At 33.5% G+C, this 20,711-nt stretch overlaps 1 long non-coding RNA gene and 1 pseudogene across 1 annotated transcript in view; both read right to left on the reverse strand.

The window, feature by feature from the left end:
- Nucleotides 1-241: 241 nt before the first annotated feature.
- Nucleotides 242-20,711, reverse strand: part of LOC111098177 — a 33,380-nt gene continuing 12,910 nt past the window's right edge. The window contains exons 2-4 of the long non-coding RNA XR_005367465.1: nt 6,374-6,429; nt 3,326-3,407; nt 242-416 (exon numbers count right to left, since the gene is read on the reverse strand). This is a non-coding gene — a long non-coding RNA (uncharacterized LOC111098177). The remainder of the gene's footprint in view (nt 417-3,325; nt 3,408-6,373; nt 6,430-20,711) is intronic.
- Nucleotides 607-714, reverse strand: LOC119874321 (annotated as a pseudogene).

Raw genomic sequence — 20,711 nt, forward strand, 5'->3', positions numbered from 1 at the left:
AATAATAACATGAAACTAAGTAAAATTTAAAATTCAGTTCCTCATTTGTGCTGGTTCCATTTACATGTTATCAAGGTACAAGTGGCAAGTGGCCACCAAACTACACATTTCAGTGTTGCAGAAATTTTATTTAACAGGGTAATATTAGAATAAGGAGTTTCTATACATTTGAAAAAATTACAGTTTTTCATGTCATTTGTACCAGAAACACTGAATAGATCATACTTTTTAAAATATATAATATGAATGACACAAATGTTAAGAGAATTAAGCAAAACAAAACAACAACAAAAAACAAACATGATTACAAGATGTGTGTAAGGAATTCCTTTGACAGGTTACAACAGTAAGTATGTAGCTGAAGAATGAATCAGTGAATTTGAAGATAGTTCCACGATTATTATTCAAAATGAGACCTACAAAGGAAAAAAGTAAAAATCATCTATAATTATCTTCATAACTATAATCGTGCAGAAGGCATGGAACAATATTAAACAGTCTAATATATACTGACATATATTGTTTTATTGTGTTTTGCTTTATTGCGCTTTGCAGATATTTTTATTTTTCACAAACGGAAAATTTATGGCAACCCTGCATTGAGCAAGTCTATCAGCACCATTTTTTCCCATCCAAGTACTAACCAGGCCCGACCCTGCTTAGCTTCCGAGATCAGACGAGATCGGGCGCATTCAGGGTGGTATGGCCGTAGACAATCAGCACCATTTTTCAATAACATTTGTCCAGTTTGTGTCTCTGCGTTGCATTTTGGTGATTTTTGCAATATTGCAAAAACTTCTTCAGTTTATATCATAATATATTTGATGTGGTGATCTGTGATCAGTGATCTTTGATGTTGCTATCATTATTGTTTTGTTATGTTATGAATTGCGTCCATTTAAGACAGACAAATTTAATTGATAAATGTGTGTATTCCAACTGCTCCACCAAGTGGCTACTCCCTACTCTCTCTCCTCAGGCTCCCCTATTCTTTGAGACACAAGAATATTGAAATTAGGCCAATTAATAACCCTACATAGCCTCTAAGCTTCAAGTAAAAAAGAAGAGTTGCACATCTGTCTTTGAATCAAATTTAGAAATGATTAAGCTTAATAAGGAAGGCATATCAAAAGCCAAGATAGGCCAAATATTAACTAAATCTCTTGCACCAAACAGTTGTGAATGCAAAGGGAACGTTCTTGAAAGGACACTAAAAGTGCTATTACACTGACTGAATATACAAATGATAAGAAAGCAAAGTCTTATTGCTAATATGGAGAAAGTTTTAGTGGTCTATATATAAATCAGATCAGTCACAATATTTCCTTAAATCAAAGCTTATTACAAAGCAAGGCTCCAACTCTTAAATTCTATGAAGGCTGAGAGAGGTGAAGAAATACCCACCATTTGCTTCAACGTGGATAGAACTGGAGGGTATTATGCTGAGTGAAGTAAGTCAGTCGGAGAAGGACAAACATTATATGTTCTCATTCATGTGGGGAATATAAATAATAGTGAAAGGGAATATAAGGGAAGGGAGAAGAAATGTGTGGGAAATATCAGAAAGGGAGACAGAACGTAAAGACTGCTAACTCTGGGAAACGAACTAGGGGTGGTAGAAGGGGAGGAGGGCGGGGGGTGGGAGTGAATGGGTGACGGGCACTGGGTGTTATTCTGTATGTTGGTAAATTGAACACCAATAAAAAATAAATAAAAAAAGAAAAGAAATTGCAGAAGAAATTTTTGAAGATAGCAAAAGTTGGTTCATGAAGTTTAAGAAACCACGTTAAAAATGCAAGGTAAGACAGCAAGTGCTGATGTAGAAGCTGTAGCAAGTTATCCAGAAAATCTAGCTCAGATAATTAAATAGGGTAGTTATACTAAACAACAGACTTTCAAAAGAGACAAAACAGCCTTCTACTGGAAGAAGATACCATCTAGGACTTTGATAGCTGGAGAGGAGAAGTCAGTGTCTGTTTTCAAAGCTTCAAAAGATTAGCTGATACTCTTAGTTAATGCAGCTAGTGACTTTAAGTTGAAGCCAATATTTGTTTACTATTCTGAAAATCCTAGAGCCCTTAAGAATTATGCTGTATCTACTCTGTCTGTGCTCTATATGGAACAACAAAACCTGGATAACAGCACATCTGTTGATAGCATGGTTTACTGAATACTTTAAGCCCACTATTGAGACCTACTGCTGAAATAAAAGATTCATTTTAAAATATTACTGCTTATTGACAATGCATTTAGTCACCCAAGAGCTCTGAAGGAGATAATGTTGTTTTCATGCCTGGTAACATATATTTATTCAGCAGCCCATGGATCAAGGAGTAATTTTGATTTTCAAGTCTTATTATTTAAGAAATGCATTTTCTAAGGCCCATCTGCCATTTATAGTGATTCCTCTGATTTATCTGGCCAAGGTAAACTGAAAGCCATATGGAAAGGATTTACCATTCTAGATGCCATTAAATGCATTTGTAATTCATGGGGAGAGGTCAACTGATTAACAGGAGATTTGAAGAAGTTGATTCCAACCCTGATGAATGACTTTCATTGGTTGAAGTCCTCAGTGGAGGAATTAACTACAGATGGAGTGGAAATAGCAGGAGAACTAAAAATAGAAGTGGAGCTTAGAGATGTAACTGAATTACTGCAATATCATGATCAAATGTGAATATTTAAGTTGCTTCTTCTTAAGTTCTTTCTTTCTTTCTTTCTTTCTTTCTTTCTTTCTTTCTTTCTTCTTTCTTTCTTTCTTCTTTCTTTCTTTCTTTCTTTCTTCTTTCTTCTTTCTTTTTTTTTTTTTTCAAAGAAAGCAGTTTCTTGAGATGGAACCTACTCCTGGTGAAGATGCTGTGAAGATTGTTGAAGTGTATTGCATATTACATAAGCTTCACTTATAAATCAATTTTAGGGTTTTATAGGATTGATTCCAATTTTGAAAGAAGTTCTATTGTGGATAAAATGCTATCGAACAGCATCACATGCTACAGAAATCATTTGTGAAAGGAAGAGTCAACCAATGTGGCAAACTTCATTGTTGTCTTATTTTAAGAAATTGCTGCAGCCACAACATCCTTCAGCAGTCATCACCCTAATCAGTCAATGGCCATTGACATCAAAGCGAAATCCTCCACTAGGTAAAAGATTATGACTTGCTGAAAGCTCAGACAATGATTGGTGTATTTTAGCAATGAAGCATCTTAAATAATGTATGTACATTGATATTTTAGATATATTATTGTATACTTAATAGACAACAGTATAGTTAAATATAACTTTTATATGCATTGAGAACCCAAAAACTCATTTTACTCACTTTAGTATGATAAATGCCATATTGTGATGGCCTGGATCCAAATGCACAATATCTCTGAAGTATGCCAGTATGTAATTGGAACCTAGATAGAGAAGTGAATAGAATGTTTCAGGAGGGGTAGGCCCGGTGGCACAGCAGTTTAGTGCCGCCTGCAGCCCAGGGTGTGATCCTGGAGACCCGGGATCAAGTCCCACATCGGGCTCCCTGCATGGGGCCTGCTTCTCCATCTGCTTGTGTCTCTGCCTCTCTCTCTCTCACTCTGTGTCTCTCATGAATAAATAAAAAATAAAATCTTTTAAAAAAAGAAAAGAATGTTTTAGGAGAAATATTTGAAGAAATGGCTGAGAATTTTCCAAAAATAAAGACAATAACTCATATTTCAGGTAGTTCAGAGAACTCAAAGAGGCAAACAGATGAGTGAATGCACAGATAAAGTAAGACATAACTTTGTGAGAAAGAACCCCAGAGATCTACAAAGGGACCTCCTTGCATGATCATAAGATACCAATCAGTGAGTGTATGTTACGAAACTACTGAAGGCTACAGAAATAACCATTTGAAAAATCAGAGACAGTAGAGCCTGAACTTGCAAATAGTTGCAAATAGGGCCTGTTCCACATCAGGCAAATGATGGAAAATCTCATAATCCATGGAGTAATGAGTGAAGTACACAAAAGATCTTAAAGTTAATGGTAGGGAATGTTTAAGCTCAATACTACTTCAATCCTAATAAACCTGAAAAGCAAGATATGAAAGAATTAAAGTACTTCTGAGTAAATTAACTTCATTAGAGAATACAGAAATAGTATGTAAAACTATAAAATACACAATGTATGATAACCAATAAAAATTACCAGGCATGCAAAGAAGTGGATAAAGAATATCCATGATTGGGGAAAAAAAATAAGTTAATCAAAACTACCCAGGACTGACACAGAAGTTAGAAAAATGGACATTAGAACAATATTCCACCTGTTCAAAGGTTTCTGTGGAAACAAAGAAATAGGAAAATACCCAAATATAATATCTAGAGATAATTACAGTATTTGGGATAAAATATACATTAGTTAAAAATTGCAGGAAGAAATGATTAGAAAACATGAAAACATAGTAGGTGACACTTTTCAAAATGTCTCAATTTTCTTTAAAACAGAAGCTATTAAAATAACAACAAAAATAATGAAAAGAGAAACAATGAACTATGGGACAATATCATGAGTCTTAATATATATGTAACTGAAATTGTCAAAGGAGGAAGGCCATATCTTTTTACATATCTTTACAAAAATATGTAAAGAAATAATGACTGAAAAATTTCCAACTATGAAGGTACTCTAAATCCACAGATCCAAGATTTTCAGTGAAATTTAAGTTCAAAAATTCTCAAGAAAATGACACCAAAACACATTGTAATCAAATCATTCAAAACTAGTGCTAAATGAAAAATCTAAAAAGCAGACAGGAAAAAAAGACATTACACACATAGAAAAAAAAAATCATACCAACAGTAGATCCCCCATTGAAAACACTGAGGAATAAAACAGTGTCTTTTAGTATACTAAAAGGAAAAAAAAAATGCTTCTCAGAATCCCATATCAAGTGAAAATATATGTCAGAGAAAGGACAAATAATTTTTCAGATGTGTGAAAATTGAAAGAGCTTAGAAGCACACTAAAGGAATTGCTGAATAAAATTCTTCAAGAAGAAAGGGAGTGATAGAAAGAAATTTGGATCTATAGAAGGAGACAAAGTGTATCCGAAAAGTTAATAATATGCAGAAATGAACCTTGTTCCATTCTTAACACCATGTGAAAATGAACTTTAGATGGGTCAGAAATTTAAAGAGTAAAATGATAAGGCCTTTCAAAAGAATCATAGAAGAAAATATTCGTATCTAGGAATTTGATAAAGTGTCCTTGGATATGACACCAAAACAAAACAAAAACAAACCTTGAATTTTATTTTTTAAAAGCTCTGAAAAGGGATCCCTGGGTGGCGCAGCGGTTTGGCGCCTGCCTTTGGCCCAGGGCGCGATCCTGGAGACCCGGGATCGAATCCCACGTCGGGCTCCCGGTGCATGGAGCCTGCTTCTCCCTCTGCCTGTGTCTCTGCCTCTCTCTCTCTCTCTGTGACTATCATAAATAAATAAATTTAAAAAAAAAGCTCTGAAAAAAGCAGTTAGAGAATAGTGCTATAATATCTAAGAAAGTATTTGAAAATATATGTAATAAAAATCTTGTGCACGCTGAGAAAACTCACTACTCGAAGTGAGACATACTAAATGGTGGGGAAGGTGAGGAAGGCAATGGGATAGGATTTTCAGTTTCAGTTCTGACTTGTAAGGATCTTGGAAATGATCACTCCCATTCTTATAAATGGAAAAATTCAGAGACGCCTGAGTGGCTCAGTCGGTTAGGTGTCTGACTCCTAGTATTGGCTCAGGTCATGATCTCGTGATTGTGATATCAAGCCCTTGCATCAAGCTCTACATTCAGTTGGTGTCTGCTTTGGATTCTCTTTTTCTGTCTCTAATAAATAAAGAGATAAAATAGTTATTTAAAAAAAGGAAGGGACACCTGAGTGGCTCAGTGGTTGAGCATCTGACTTCATCTCAGGTTGTGATCCCGGGGTGCTGGGATCGAGTCCCACATCAGGCACCCTGCATGGAGCCTGATCATCCCTCTGCTTGTGTCTCTGCCTCTCTGTCTCTGTGTCTGTCATAAATAAATAAAAATAAAATCTTATAAAATCTTTAAAAATAAATAATCTGGACAAACTGAAAATGAATAAATTTTCTTGGATGCTTAAGACAATTAATGTTGCAGGGAACCCACCAGCTAGAAATGTGTAAAGATGAACACATCCTTAGAGTCATAGCTAAGAGCAGAGTGTGCTTTCCAGGAGCAGAAACTCTTGTAGCCATAAACTGATAAGAACACTTAAATCAAAATTTTGTTGAATAGTTGGACATTCATTGTGGAAAAGGATGACAATGAGGAACACCTGGGGTCACGTTTTTATAGAAGCTGCACATTTTGTGGTCTTTACCTTTAAGAACCCCATTGTATTCTCAAAATGAAGATCTGAGAAAGATGTCTTCATGGCTGTAACAGGGTAAAGAGAAAACTAATTATTTTCCAGTTACATTTCTAGAGACATCTCCATGAGTAAAGTCCTACTTTCCAAGGAAGAGCACTTTTGTTTGAGGCTTGTCATAGTCAGGGGAAGATCATTTTTCCCATTTTAGTCCTCTCTAGCATTTCTTCCTCACCTTAGGGAAGGAGAGCAAGCATAATTAAAATTGGTGAGGGATTTTAGGAAACAGATTCTGGGTGCTGCAACCAGGGAAGATATGAAAGGGCAGAGGTAAAGCTTTACTACTGGAGAAACAGTGGAAAAGATCACAGTCCAGAAACACAGACCTACTAAAAGACTAATACATTATCTTAAGACTATAGAGCACTCACGCTCCTCCACACCAAACTTTCATGCTTGTAAACTAGAAGAGTATTTTTTTACCTAATACAAGGAAAAGAAAAGATGTAAAATGAAGATAGAAATCAATAAAATTTAAAATAATCCATAGGATCCCTGGATGGCTCAGCAGTTGAGCGTCTGCCTTTGGCTCAGGGTGTGATCCTGGTCCAAGAATCGAGTCCCACATCAGGCTTCCTGCAAGGAGCCTGTTCTCCCTCTGTCTATGTCTCTCCCTCTCTCTCTCTGTCTTTCATGAATAAATAAAATCTTTAAAAGAAATAGTCCAACATGTTTTTTTTTAAATCAATTAAACCAAAAGATTTTTTTTAAAGAGCAATAAAATTGATAAACCTTTAGACAGGCTAAACAAAATTTATAAAAAGAAAACATAAATTGCCAATATTATAAATGAAAGATAATTTTTCATCATCACTGTTGAAATGAACATTTAAAGGATAATAATGAAGTCTACAAACAAATATATGTCCACAAATTTGATAACATAGGCGAATGGACCAATTCAAGGGAAGTCTTCATAACTATCTACATAAAAATATGAAGGAATCTATATAATAAGTACTAGAACTAATAGAAAAATATAGTGCCAATTATCAGGATACAAGATTAATATGTAAAAGTCAGTTATTTTCCTATATTTCTACAACAAATAATTGGAATTTGAAATTCAAAACAATGCCCTTTATGATTGTAAACTCCCCCACCCCGACACACACACATACACACACATACACACAGAAATTATTTGGTATAAATATAACAAAATATGCAAATATGCCCTGGATCTGTGTACAGATAATTAAAAAGCACTGTTGAAAGCAATAAAACAAGATGTAAATAAATGCAGAAATATTCTGTGATTATGAGTTAGAAGACTCAATATGTTTAAGATGTTAATTCTTCCCAACTTAACCTATAGATTCAAAGCAATGCCTATCATAATCTTAGGAAGCTGTTTACCCAATTGATTTGGACATTTATGTCAGCACTGAAACCTGCACAGAGATATATGTAACAGTTTTATCCATAGGTACCAAAACCTGAAAGCAATCAAGATGTCTAGGTGAATGGCAAAATATAGTACATTTGTATAATAAATACCATTCAGCAATAAATAGGAATATGCTATAAAATCATGCAAAGGTATGTATAAATTCTAAGTGCTTATTGAAAGATTTAAAAGGCCAGTTGGAAAGTTGCATTTCATTTTTCTGGAATGGCAAACTAATAGAGATTGAACACATCAGTGTTTGACATGGATTCAGGGAGGGCTGGAAAAGTTGAATAGTTGATTCATGGAGGATATTTTAGGCTAAATCAAGCTTTTTAAGATACTATAATGATAAATATACGAAACCTTGTCAAAATCCATAGAATTCATTCTATGATGTCAGCATTACACTGATGCCAAAATCAGATAAGGACTCCAATTTAAAAGAGAACTACAGGCCAATATCCCTGGTGAACATGGATGCAAAACTTCTCAATAAAATACGAGCAAACTAAGTTCAACAATGCATTTAAAAAGACCATTCACCATCATCAAGTGGAGTTTATTCCTGGGTCGCAAATGTGGTTCAATATTTGCAAATCAATCAACATGATCACAACATTAATAAAAAAAAAAAAGAATAAGAACCATATGATCATTTCAATAGATGTGGAAAAATTTTTCAACAAAATACAACATCCATTAATAATAAAAGCCCTCAACAAACTAGGTTTACAGGGAACATACCTCAACATTATAAAGGCCATATATGAAAATTCCACAGCTAATATCATCCTCAATGGAGAAGAACTGAGAGCTTTTCCTCTATAATCAGGAACAAAAGAGGATGTCCACTCTCACCACTGTTATTTAACATAGTACTGGAAGTCCTAGCCACACCAGTCAGACAACAAAAATAAATAAAAGACATCCAAATCAATAAGGAAGAAGTCAAACTTTCACTATTTGTGGGTGATATGATGTTCTATATAGAAAACCTAAAGACTCTACCAAAAAATTGCTAGAACTAATATGCAGATTCAGTAAAGTCACAGGACACAAAATCAATGCACAGAAATCTGTTGCATTATGATACACCAATAATGAAGCAGCAGAAAGAGAAATTAAGTAATAAATCTCCATTTACAATTGCACAAAAAACTGTAAGATACCTAGGAATAAAACCTAACTAAAAATAAATAAATAAATAAATAAAATAAAACCTAACTAAAGAGGTGAAACATCTTTACTCTTTTTTCCTTTAAACTATAAAACACTTGTGAAAGAAATTACAGATGACACAAAGAAATATAAATATATTCCATGCTCATGGGTTAGAAGAACAAATATTATTAGATTGTCTATATTACCCAAAGCAATCTACACACTTAAGGCAATCCCTATCAAAATACCACTAGCATTTTTCACAGAACTAAAACAGTCTTAAAATTTGTATGGAACCACAAAAAGATTCCAAGTAGCCAAAGCAATCCCGAAAAATAAAAGAAAGCTGAAGGCATCACAATTCTGGATTTTAAGTTATATAAGAAAGCTGTAATTGTCAAAACAGCATTGGTACAAGTACAAAAATAGACACATAAATCAATAGAACAGAACAGAAAATACAGAAATTATCCCACAACTATATGGTCAATTAATCTTCAACAAAGCAGAAAAGATATCCATTGGGGAAAAGACAGTCTCTTCAACAAATGATGTTGGGAAAACTGGACAACAACATATGCAAAAGAATGAATCTGAACCACTTTCTTACACCATATACAAAAATAAATTCAAAATGGATTGAAGACTTAAATATGAGACACGAAACCATAAAAATCCTAGAGGAGAACACAGGCAGTAATCTCTTTGACATTGGCCATAGCAACTTCTTTCTACATATGTCTCTGGAGGCAAGGGAAACAAAAGCAAAATAACTATCAGGGCTTCATTAAAATAAAAATCTTCACTCGCTGGCATTTAAATAAAAACTTGTACAAAGTTAAAAAAAAAAAAGAACGTTGGGTATTTTGACCCATAAATGATTACACTGAAGTTCTGGTTTGTAGTATTATTTATTAGATCATATTTTTAGTGATGTGTAGTATTATTGTAGTTTTTAGTGTTATTTTTAAGGAAGATCAAATATGATTTATAGCATTATTTTTAGGAGATCAAATATGCTTTTTTAAAATACTCACACTGTCATAAGAGTATAGCCACAATGTGTTATAACAGCCATATACCAGGAAAAAAATCTTGCACATGGATTTTTATTTGCTTTTTAAAAAAATGTGCTTATTCTTCTCATACTTCTTGAGTACCTACTAAGTGGTAAGCTTGGGGTTAAACATAGAAGCAAATATTTCCAAAAAGGAATAATAAGTGTCATAATGTAGGTAAATATAAAATAATATGGAAGTACATCTGGAGGATTATTTTGGAAATTACCCCAGGGTTTTTGTCTTGCCCACTCCTGTAACCCATTCCTAACCAGCATCTCCCCAATTCCTTAAGCCAGCTTATATTTTGTGTATCAATCAATTTTTGTTCACTTTTTGTATTCCAAAAGCCTTTAAGCCTTATATCTACTATGATGCTTAATCAAGTATACTGATCTATATAAATTTTCATGGCAGACTTAGCAGCAGTAATAGTAGCAGTAGCTGAGACAGCAACAATATATATCATGTGTTGGAGTCACTGTGACCCAGGTACTTTCTGCCTGTATATATAAGCATCACTTCTTGATTGTTACACAAATATATATATGTAATAACTTGGATTGGAAATTGAAGCTCAAAGAGATTTCACATCATACTCTAGTAGAAAATCAAATATCCCCACTAACATTTTCCCAAAATATTAATATTTTATCCAAGGTCTAAGATATTAATAATTATACTAATGCTTATTTTGTATAATATTAAAATATTGTGATCTGATAAATACATATTTTATTTGTCTCATTAACTATTACACAGCTCCTAAAACCCTTGTGATTTCCTGGTAGAGGTGAAAGGAGCATCTTTTGCTATCCATAAAAGCCCCTGTCAACAAAACCTGATTTTATGCTAATGAGATGATTCTTAGTGGGCCCCCAGATAACTTCAGGATGGGAGCTGGTCACCAGAGGAACCAACCATGTTATTTTCAGGGTTGAAACTTTCAGCCTCATCATCAGACTTCCAAGGAGGAGAGACACTGAATTCGGTCATTAATGGTCACTGATTTAATCAATTTTGTCTATGTAATGGAACCTCCATTAAAAAACCCTAAAAGAAAGAGTGAGAGAGCACCCCATGTCTCATAATTTTCTCTATGAATTTCTTCCATTTAGCTGTTCTGAGTTGTATCCTTTTTATCAAAAGTTCACTCATGTGCCCTTGTAATCAATCCCCACCCCCATCTCTAACCACTAGCAGTCACTGATCTGTTTCCTGTTACAACTTCAAGAAAGTCATACAAGTAAATTCAATCAGTATGTAATTATTTAATGTAAGACAATGCTTCTATATGTCATCTATCTTTTTGAATGTATCATTCATTCATTTCCTTTTATTGCTAAATAGCATTCTATTATATGAGTAGATGTAACAAAGGTTGTTCATCTAATTATAAGATGAACAGTTAATTTCCAAGTTTTTGCAATTATAAGTTAATCTGCTATAAACATTTATGTGCAGATTATTATTTGGCCATTTGTTATTATATTATTATCTTTTTATTACATTATTTTTATTGACTAAATACCGAGTAGGAGAATTACTAGATTGCATTTCCTGCCTCACTCCTATAATCTGCCATTTTTCCAAGGAAACTTGGCCCCGTTCACTTAAGGAGTTTTGTAGTAAAAACCAAGATCTGGATGCAGGTATGTTTATTCCTACTGAGGTGCTCATTCTGGGCCATCTCAGCTGATAGAGAAAGGAGATACTTGTGTGTATATGAACTCATGTGTATATACCTATTATTAATATGTCTGCATATAACCATCTATGTCTCTGCTAAGCTAAATATGAGTTCATATTAATGTCTCCAATGATAATCCATTACCATATAGATAATTATAGCCTCTTTCTCTTGCATATCTATAATTTCTCAGTCCAACTGTAAGAAACCTGGCACCCATCATCCATTACCTATTTACTTAATTGTTGAAGTCAGTATACATGTAGAGTGGTTTTCAGAATTGTTTACCTGTACACCATGAGAGACAATTTTATCAACTAAAGTACAATGCTCACATCCAACTTTTTTGCCTTTCATTTAATGGTTTTAGACATTTTCAAAACTGTGTAGGTGAATATCCTTTCTCTTAACTACATCAGTGAGGTTATTTTGTGCATTTATAACACAATTGTAATCTTTGTTTAGTCTGGATTCCATCCTGGATCCCTAACTACCTAAAATGACTTATTTTTAAATTTGCATACACTAAGGACTTTGAGATATAAATTTCTATGTTCTTAAAAATCTCTTAAGTTTTTATTTAAATTCTAGTTAACATAAGTATAATATCAGTTTCAGTCATACAATATAGTGATTCAGTACTTCCATACAATACCCAGTGCTCATCACAAGTGCACTTCTTAATCCCCACCATCTATTTCACCCATCCCTTACCACCACCTTCCTGCTGGTATCCACCAGTTTGTTCTCTATAGTTAAGAGTGTGTTCTTGGTATACCTCCTTCTTTCTATTATTTTTCCCCTTTGCTCATTTGTTTTGTTTCTTAGATTCTTAGAGTGAAATCTTATGGTATTTATCTTTCTTTGACTTATTTCACTTAGCATAATGTTAGCATATTAGCATAATATTAGCATAACACACACACATAAACATACCCCTTTTTCTTCATCCATTCATCAGGTGATGGATCCTGGGCTGTTTCCATAATTTGGCTATTGTAGATAATGTTGCTGTAAATATCCAGATGCTTGTGTCCCTTTGAACTAGTATTTTTGCATCCTTTAGTTAAATACCCTAGTCTTGCAATTGCTGGATCATAGGATAGTTCTACCTTTAAATTTTGGAACCTCCATACTGTTTTCCAGAGTGACTGTACCAGTTTCCATTCCCACCAACAGTGCAAGAGGGTTCCCATTTTTCCACATCCTTACAACATCTGTTATTTCCATGTTGTTGATTTTAGCCATTCTGAGAGGTGTGAGGTGATATTTCATTGTATTTCTGATTTGTATTTCCCTAATGATCAGTGATGTTGAGCATCTTTTCATGTGTCTCTGCTAGTCATCTGTATGTCTTCTTAAGAAAAAATATCTATTTATGTCTTCTGCTTATTTTTTATTGGATTATTCATTTTGAGGGGTGTCAAGTTTTTTTTTTTTTTTTTTAATTTATTTATGATAGTCACAGAGAGAGAGAGAGAGGCAGAGACACAGGCAGAGGGAGAAGCAGGCTCCATGCACCGGGAGCCCGATGTGGGATTCGATCCCGGGTCTCCAGGATCGCGCCCTGGGCCAAAGGCAGGCGCCAAACCACTGCGCCACCCAGGGATCCCGAGGGGTGTCAAGTTTTATAAGTTACTTATATATTTTGGATACTAACCCTTTATCAGATATGTCATTTGTAGATATCTTCTCCCATTCCATTGGTTGCCTTTCAGTTTTGTTGATTGTTTGCTTGACAGTACAGAATTGTTTTATTTTGGTGAGGTCCCAGTAGTTTATTTTTGCTTTTGTTTCCCTTGCCTCCAGAGACATATATAGAAAGAAGTTGCTATGGCCAATGTCAAAGAAGTTCCTGCCTGTATCTCTAGGATTTTGATGATTTCATGTCTCACATTTAGGTCTTGAATCCATTTTGGAATTTTTTTTGTGCACGGTATAAGAAAGTGGTCCAGTTTCATACTTTTGCTTGTTGCTGTCCAATTTTAATGCACCTTATACTTTTAATTATTCCTCCCAATTTTGATATATGGAGGTTAATAAGTGTTTTAATTTATTTTGTTTTATACAAAATATTTAAATTGTTCCAATATCTAATGTTTCTAAATGTAGTAGATTTCTAATTTATTTTTTTACAAATTAATCTTTCGTCAGAAAATCATTTTCTTGACAACTGATAATAGGGAATCATTTTATGTATAATAAACCACACAGTACAATAATATTTTCAATTGGTAAGATATGTAATACACGTAAAGTCCATCACACATCATAAGGAAAGGAAATAATAGAAAATTATTTTGAAATAGTATGTTATTCTACAGACATATTCCTGTTAGCTTTAGCATGCATCCTAAGTGTCCATGTTTAAAAAGCCTATGTTGCTGTTAATATCCTTCTCATAATTACAACTCAAATACGTTTAGTGAAGAAATAGTATTATAAAAATGAATAAAGGGGAAACGATTAGCTGTAATCCCATGCCCATGTCCCAACCACTGCTAATATATTTTACTGCTTTTCTGTATAATATATATATTTTTTAAAAATGTAGACACTCCTAAAAGAGGCAATAACCAAAATGCTATCATTAAATGAGGAAAATCAAGCCTCTATGCCCATTCACATTGAGAACTTCTCAAACACCTGGAAACTTTACCTACAGTTCACTACATATCAGCTTGTTGCCATAATTTACCTGCTACTTTACATTATAATGACATGGTACAGGAGAGACAAAACTGTTGTTTCCCTGCTGACGATGTAATCAATACACACCTGTTTTCTGCTGGGAAAACTGCAGCAGTAGATGTGGTAGCATTTTAACCTGTTAGACGGTGACAAAGTAGCATGCTGGAAACACATGAATTTGACAAACTTTCACATACTGTTTGCAAATTGAACACAAGCAGTGGGATGCTGGCATATGTTACTATTTCCATGATGACAGATTATGATGCTTCAGGTAAAAGTTAGAATCATTCATAGAAAAGTGGAAGAAACCCAGTCATGAAACAAAGCTATAGGGGTACAAACTTCGTGTTTTCTTAATATATTCCAAATATATCTCATTGTAATATCAAGTTTCTTTTAAAAGAAACGGAATTGGAGCACCTGGGTGGCTCCATCAGTTAAGCATCAGACTCTTGATTTCTGCTCAGGTCACAATCTCAGTGTTCTGAGATCAAGCCCCAGGATAGGCTCTGAATTCAGCAGGAAGTCAGCTTGAGAATGTATCACCCTATCCCTTTGCCACTCCCCCTACTGCACTCTCTTACCTCTCTCTCTCTCTCTCTCTCTCCAAATCCAATAGCATTTTAGAAACTGTCCAAAAATTATTGGTTTTAGAAATTTTTGTATTTCTCTTCATTAATGACAAATAAATTTCAAGTTTTTGTATATTTATCAATACATTGATGATTTGTTAGTTATTTTTCTTCATATGTGGTCACCAAAAATATAAAGGCTACTTATCTTTGAGCTCGAATTAAGAAAAGGTAATCTGAAGACAGTCTCCAACCAAAACATTGCATTTTGAAAGAATTAACTTGGAATCATTTAAAGTTATGATTTTTCACCATACTTTTTTTCTGGAAAAAGAGCACAGATTTTCTAGTTACTCTTTTTTTATCTTGTTTATTTTGTAGATTATATTTTATTATTTTATTTTATTTGGTTATTTGTATTATTTATATAATGTGGCTTTCTCCAATATTAGATAATATAATGTGTTTTTTTAGCATAGGATGCTAATGATTCTAATATGGGTCTGTTTATAGTGGGAAATTGTCAGCGGTACTAGAAGAAAAGAAAGGGGGCGGGGAAACCTGAGATAACCAAATGTATTAGCTTTCCTTTTCCCTTTTACTTTGTATGTAGTAAAAGCAATAAATCACCCAGTGGAAATTAGAGGAAATATGGCTCTGAATATTTCTCTTATCCCTGTTAGACAATAGGCCCCTCCATCATTTCACTTTATAATTTGCTATCTTAATGGGTCAAATAATCATGATGTTGAGTTACCACTCATGTCTCGTGTAAATTCCAGATTTACCTCCTTGGATCGTAGATTCTAACTCCTTATTTTGTTCAAGTATTTTACTCTTATCTGAAACTGTTTTTTATTTATTTGTCTTTGGTTATGTTGAGTTTGTTGTCTTACTTCCTAAAATAAAATGTTAAGAATCCTTAAAGGAAGTGATTTAGCTATCTGATTCCTTGTAGTTCTCAAAATGTCAAGAACTGGGCATGATACATATTACGTATTCATCAACACTGGAAGTTACTGGAATGAAGAAATAAATGAGTAAACAAATTATCTAATTAAATTAATTATAGATTATTTAAGGATTCAACACATATTATCAAAACTATGTAACTTTTATTTTGACTAATCTGTGGTCGTTTATATAATCCTCTATCAATGATGAGGATACTGTCAAAATCTAGGCTAAATCTCTAAGGCCACTAAGAAGTTCTAGTCAGTCTTGTTGATAAGAAAGATATTTATCTTCTGTACTTTTTTCCTCCTGAGTTTCATTCAGAGACACAGAAAAAAGCCATAATTTCAAACTTGAATATTCATCAATTTAGATGTGTGTTTATGCTCCTTGAAGATTCTATAGTAGTAGAATTAAAGATGGGAGTTCTATTCTTAATTCAGTGTTAAAGAAAATCTCATATAAAAAAATTATTCTTGAAAATACTTTATCAGGGTGACTGAGTGGCTCAGTTGGTTAGGCATCTGACTTTGGCTCAGGTCATGATCCAAGGGTCCTGGGATTGAATACCACATTAGGCTCCTAGCTTAGCGAGGAGCCCATTTCTCTCTCTGCTTGTTACTCCCCCTGTTTGTGCTCCCTCTCTCTCTCTCTCTCTCTCTCTTTCTGATTAATAAACAAAATCTTAAAAAAATGCTTTATGAATTCATGTGTTGCATTTTTATATACCATCCCACAAAAAAATCCATCCCACCTAAATTTTTCTTCTAGTTTGAAACAGATTATTGTCTCTTCAGTGAAGTATTAGATGATTTAACATTTTGTCATATTTACACTATCAAAGAACATAAAGATACATGTTACATTTTGAAATCTATGCTGATTTCTGGGCATAAGCTAATAGCATAAAAATATAGGAATGGATGCCTACACAACTAAACATACTGTCTTTCAGGAATAGAATTCAACTCCACTTTAATACAACAAGATCCCTTTAAGTCTGCTCTTTTCAAGGATTAGAAACACCGTTTGTCTTTCCTTAAATTCAGAGAATTATTTTAAGATTGAACAAAGCAGCAATAGCAGCTCATAAAGAATCACCCTTAATGCTCCTCCTTCTCTGTGTTCATTCTAATACATTCAGCTGGCCAACCTGTACTTGACTTGTGTTTGGTCCATCCCTACATTCTTAAATCCAAATGTCTTGGGATAAGACTCTGCCAAGGCCTGGCCTACACCATCTGCTCTAACTGACTGCCAGGATTCCCGGCTGCCCTGACAAGCCTGGAGAGACACCCTGTTTTTTGTCTCTCCTGTGAATATTTGAGGTTTCCAAATAAGTGACTCTCAGATAAGTGAAATAGTAGAGTGTCTCAATCATAAACATTATTATTTCTATCCCATTGATACTCGAGGTGATTTCCTCTATGAAAATCCCCAACATCTAAAATATGATACTTTGTTTTAGGTGACAATATTGGCAATAAATATTAACAAGCAACCATATAGAGAGTGGACCAACATAATGATAGTTCTTGTAACTATATTTGAGAAGCATTGTCTAAAGAAACCAACAAGTGTGTCCTGGAAAACAAAATATTAATAACATGCTAGTGGTGTCTTAACCTTAAAATGAGAAACACAACTATACACAAGGAATGAGAAATTTTTGTTTAAAAATGACATTCTGTCACTGAACATTCATCAATAAAGAACTCTAACCCTCAGCAAATGCTTACAAAACTCCAAGCACTTAACTATTCTCTGGAGTTGGAGTATCTATCCTCAATATCCTCAGGGTCTGGTGTTTAAAATATAAACATGGTGGTTCTGTAAATTGGTTGATTCATAATATGATCCTACAAAGCATTGAAGGAAATATGTGTGGAGTAAATATTTGCATGTAAACTATTTCATATCACATTTATTTTATTTTATCTTATTTTCCATATTTGTGAGAGATACTGCTGATCATATCAGTCTGCGTTCTGGCCATTTGTGCAAATTGTTCATCTTCCAAGCTATTTTTAAAACCTGAATAATTCCGAAGATATTAAATTCTAAATAATAACAGATTAATATGTTTTCTAATAATTCTAAATAAGGGAACTTTAAACCCATTTCTTATTTTTATATTTATCAACATTTTGGAGGTTGAATTTGTGGATTAAAGAAGAATATTTCATTTTTGTTGTCAGTTCTCCTTCTTAAATTTGAGCCACTTTTATAACTTGAAATTTTTTAAAAGAATGCCATTAGAGTGATTCTTGCTTTGAGAAATTATATTTACAAGATATGTTCATCCTGACTGCTATGGGATTTATTCATTATAAATAACACATGACAAGACTGTCTGCTGATTATATTTAAAGCACTCAAGAACTTACAAATACGTTTTTCTTTAAAACAATATATAATCCATCATACTTTAACTGCATTTAGAGAAGCTGTGGAATCAGATTACCCACAGCAAAAAAAAAAAAAGCCAATATAATTGATAAATATTAGTTGTTTACTCTAGAATAAATAATATTTCAATGATCATTTGGCATTTTTGTTTATTATTTGCTTATGGTGAAATGTTAAGCAATTTTAGCAAATATTTGCAAAGGTGAAGTTTTAGAAAACACACACTAAAGGAATATAAAATTATGCTGAAATTGGAAGGTCTCTCTGTCTCTCCCTTTCTTGTGAATACACACACACACATAGACACACATTAATATACAAACATATCTATAACCACAACATATATGTGAAATATGGGTATTTTTCCTGATATCAACTATAGAAAGGGGAGAGAAAAGTAGCTGAGTAAAATAAAAACAATACCTACCTGTAATGACCAGCAAAGAAGATTAGGGATATGAATGCTATCCAGAAAATTAACCAAATTAGAAACTTTGCTCTTCATATCTAATGTATCACTTAATTTTCCACTGTTAAGAAACCATAGATTATTTAATAGGCAATATTCGTCAACTTGTGAAAGTGCAAACAATGTCTGTATATCTTCATTTCCTTTTCTACTTGATAAGTTTGGGAGAGTGGAGTGAGAGACCCAAAGATGAAAATATATAAGGATGTTCAAAGATATTAAGAACATTATGGGGAGACTATCAAAAGATATATATTAAGAGTGTATACAGTAAGCTAGAGTTCATACTACACAGCAATTATATGAGAGAAATATGGTAGATGGAATTCATACTTATGACTAGTGGATTATTGACTTTCTCCACCAAAGAAAAAAACGTTTATTGCTCTGAGTGTAAAAATATTTACAATAGTTTGTAACTATTTGAATCAAAGGAGTCATAGTACTAACAGTTATGAAGAATATATGTATGCTTTTTAAATATAACACAAATGATTGTTCAATGTATTTGATTTCAGCTTTTTGTGTCCCAAACTATTTCATAAAAGATTTCATTTACATTATCAGAGAAATCATCTCAGATGAAAAGTCTAAAACTAATTTACCAATTGCTAAATGTGCTATAAATTGTCACTTAATAGTAAATATTAAATTGCCACAAGCCTGCTTTTTATTTTAAAACCCAATTTTATGCAGTATACAATTGAAATCTAAACTTTTCTTCTCCTGTCCAACCAAAAACAAGCCAACCAAAAATGCCTTCCTACTTACTCATTCACTTATTCATTCTTCAAATATGTATTGATTGGACATGAGTTTTATGACAAATCCACTTATCTTTAAGTGTGAATTATGTGCCATTCATACTTACTAAACGAAAACCACCAAGTGGGCATCAGTTCTCTCTATTTCTGTAAAAGCAAAATTTATTACTTGTCTGAAGTAGTGAATGCTGTGCAATCTTCATTTTCCAATTTACTAACTCAGAGTTTTTTAAGTTATTCTCATTTCCCATTATGTAACTAGTATCTTATGGGCAGGAAAATGGAATTTTAGTTTCTGTGTTACAAATATGAAGACCCACAATTGTATCTGATATCAAGGATTACCAAACACCAGATATAAAAGACTGGACTTGGGGCACCTGGGTGGCTCAGTGGTTGAGCATCTGCCTTTGGCTCAAGTCATGATCCCAGAGATCTGGGATTAAGTCACACATCAGACTCCCTGCAGAGAGCCTGCTTTTCCCTCTGCCTGCCTCTCTGTGTGTGTGTCTCTCATGAATAAATACATAAAATATTTAAATAAATAAATAAATAAAAGACTGAATGTCACAGAATAACTGGACATTGCTTGTGGTTGTCCTTTAGAAGGGATGATTGTGACTAATGAAACATTGATTTTAGCGTAATTAATGGGTTATATTTTATATTTTAAACATCTGCCTTCGGCTTAGATTATGATCCCAGGGTCCTGGGATTGAGCCTGGCATCTGACTCCACAGGGAGCCTGCTTCTCCCTCTCCCTCTACCTGGCCCTCTCCCTGCCCTCTTCTTGCCCTTTCTCACGCTGTCAAAATATATAAATCAAATCCTTAAAAAAAAAAAAAAGTTTGTGCTAATATTTTCAAAGTAAAAGGAATAAATTTTTAAAGAAGGGAAGGTTTTGTATCAGCTTACAATGATATAAATGCCATTTGGAGAGTTACTTTTACAGACAAATGATAAGTAATTGGTAGATATACATTTTCTATCACTTCAGTGACTTTAACAAAAGTAATTTTTCCTGTTCTTTTGATATAAAACATTTTTGGCAAAAGAAATTAAAAATGATAAAATTATAGTAGATACAAAATACAATCAAAAGGCTCAATAAGCAGTTATTTTGCTA

The sequence above is a fragment of the Canis lupus genome, chromosome 12, assembly GCF_011100685.1.
Source record: "Canis lupus familiaris isolate Mischka breed German Shepherd chromosome 12, alternate assembly UU_Cfam_GSD_1.0, whole genome shotgun sequence".
Taxonomy (NCBI): Eukaryota; Metazoa; Chordata; class Mammalia; order Carnivora; family Canidae; genus Canis; species Canis lupus.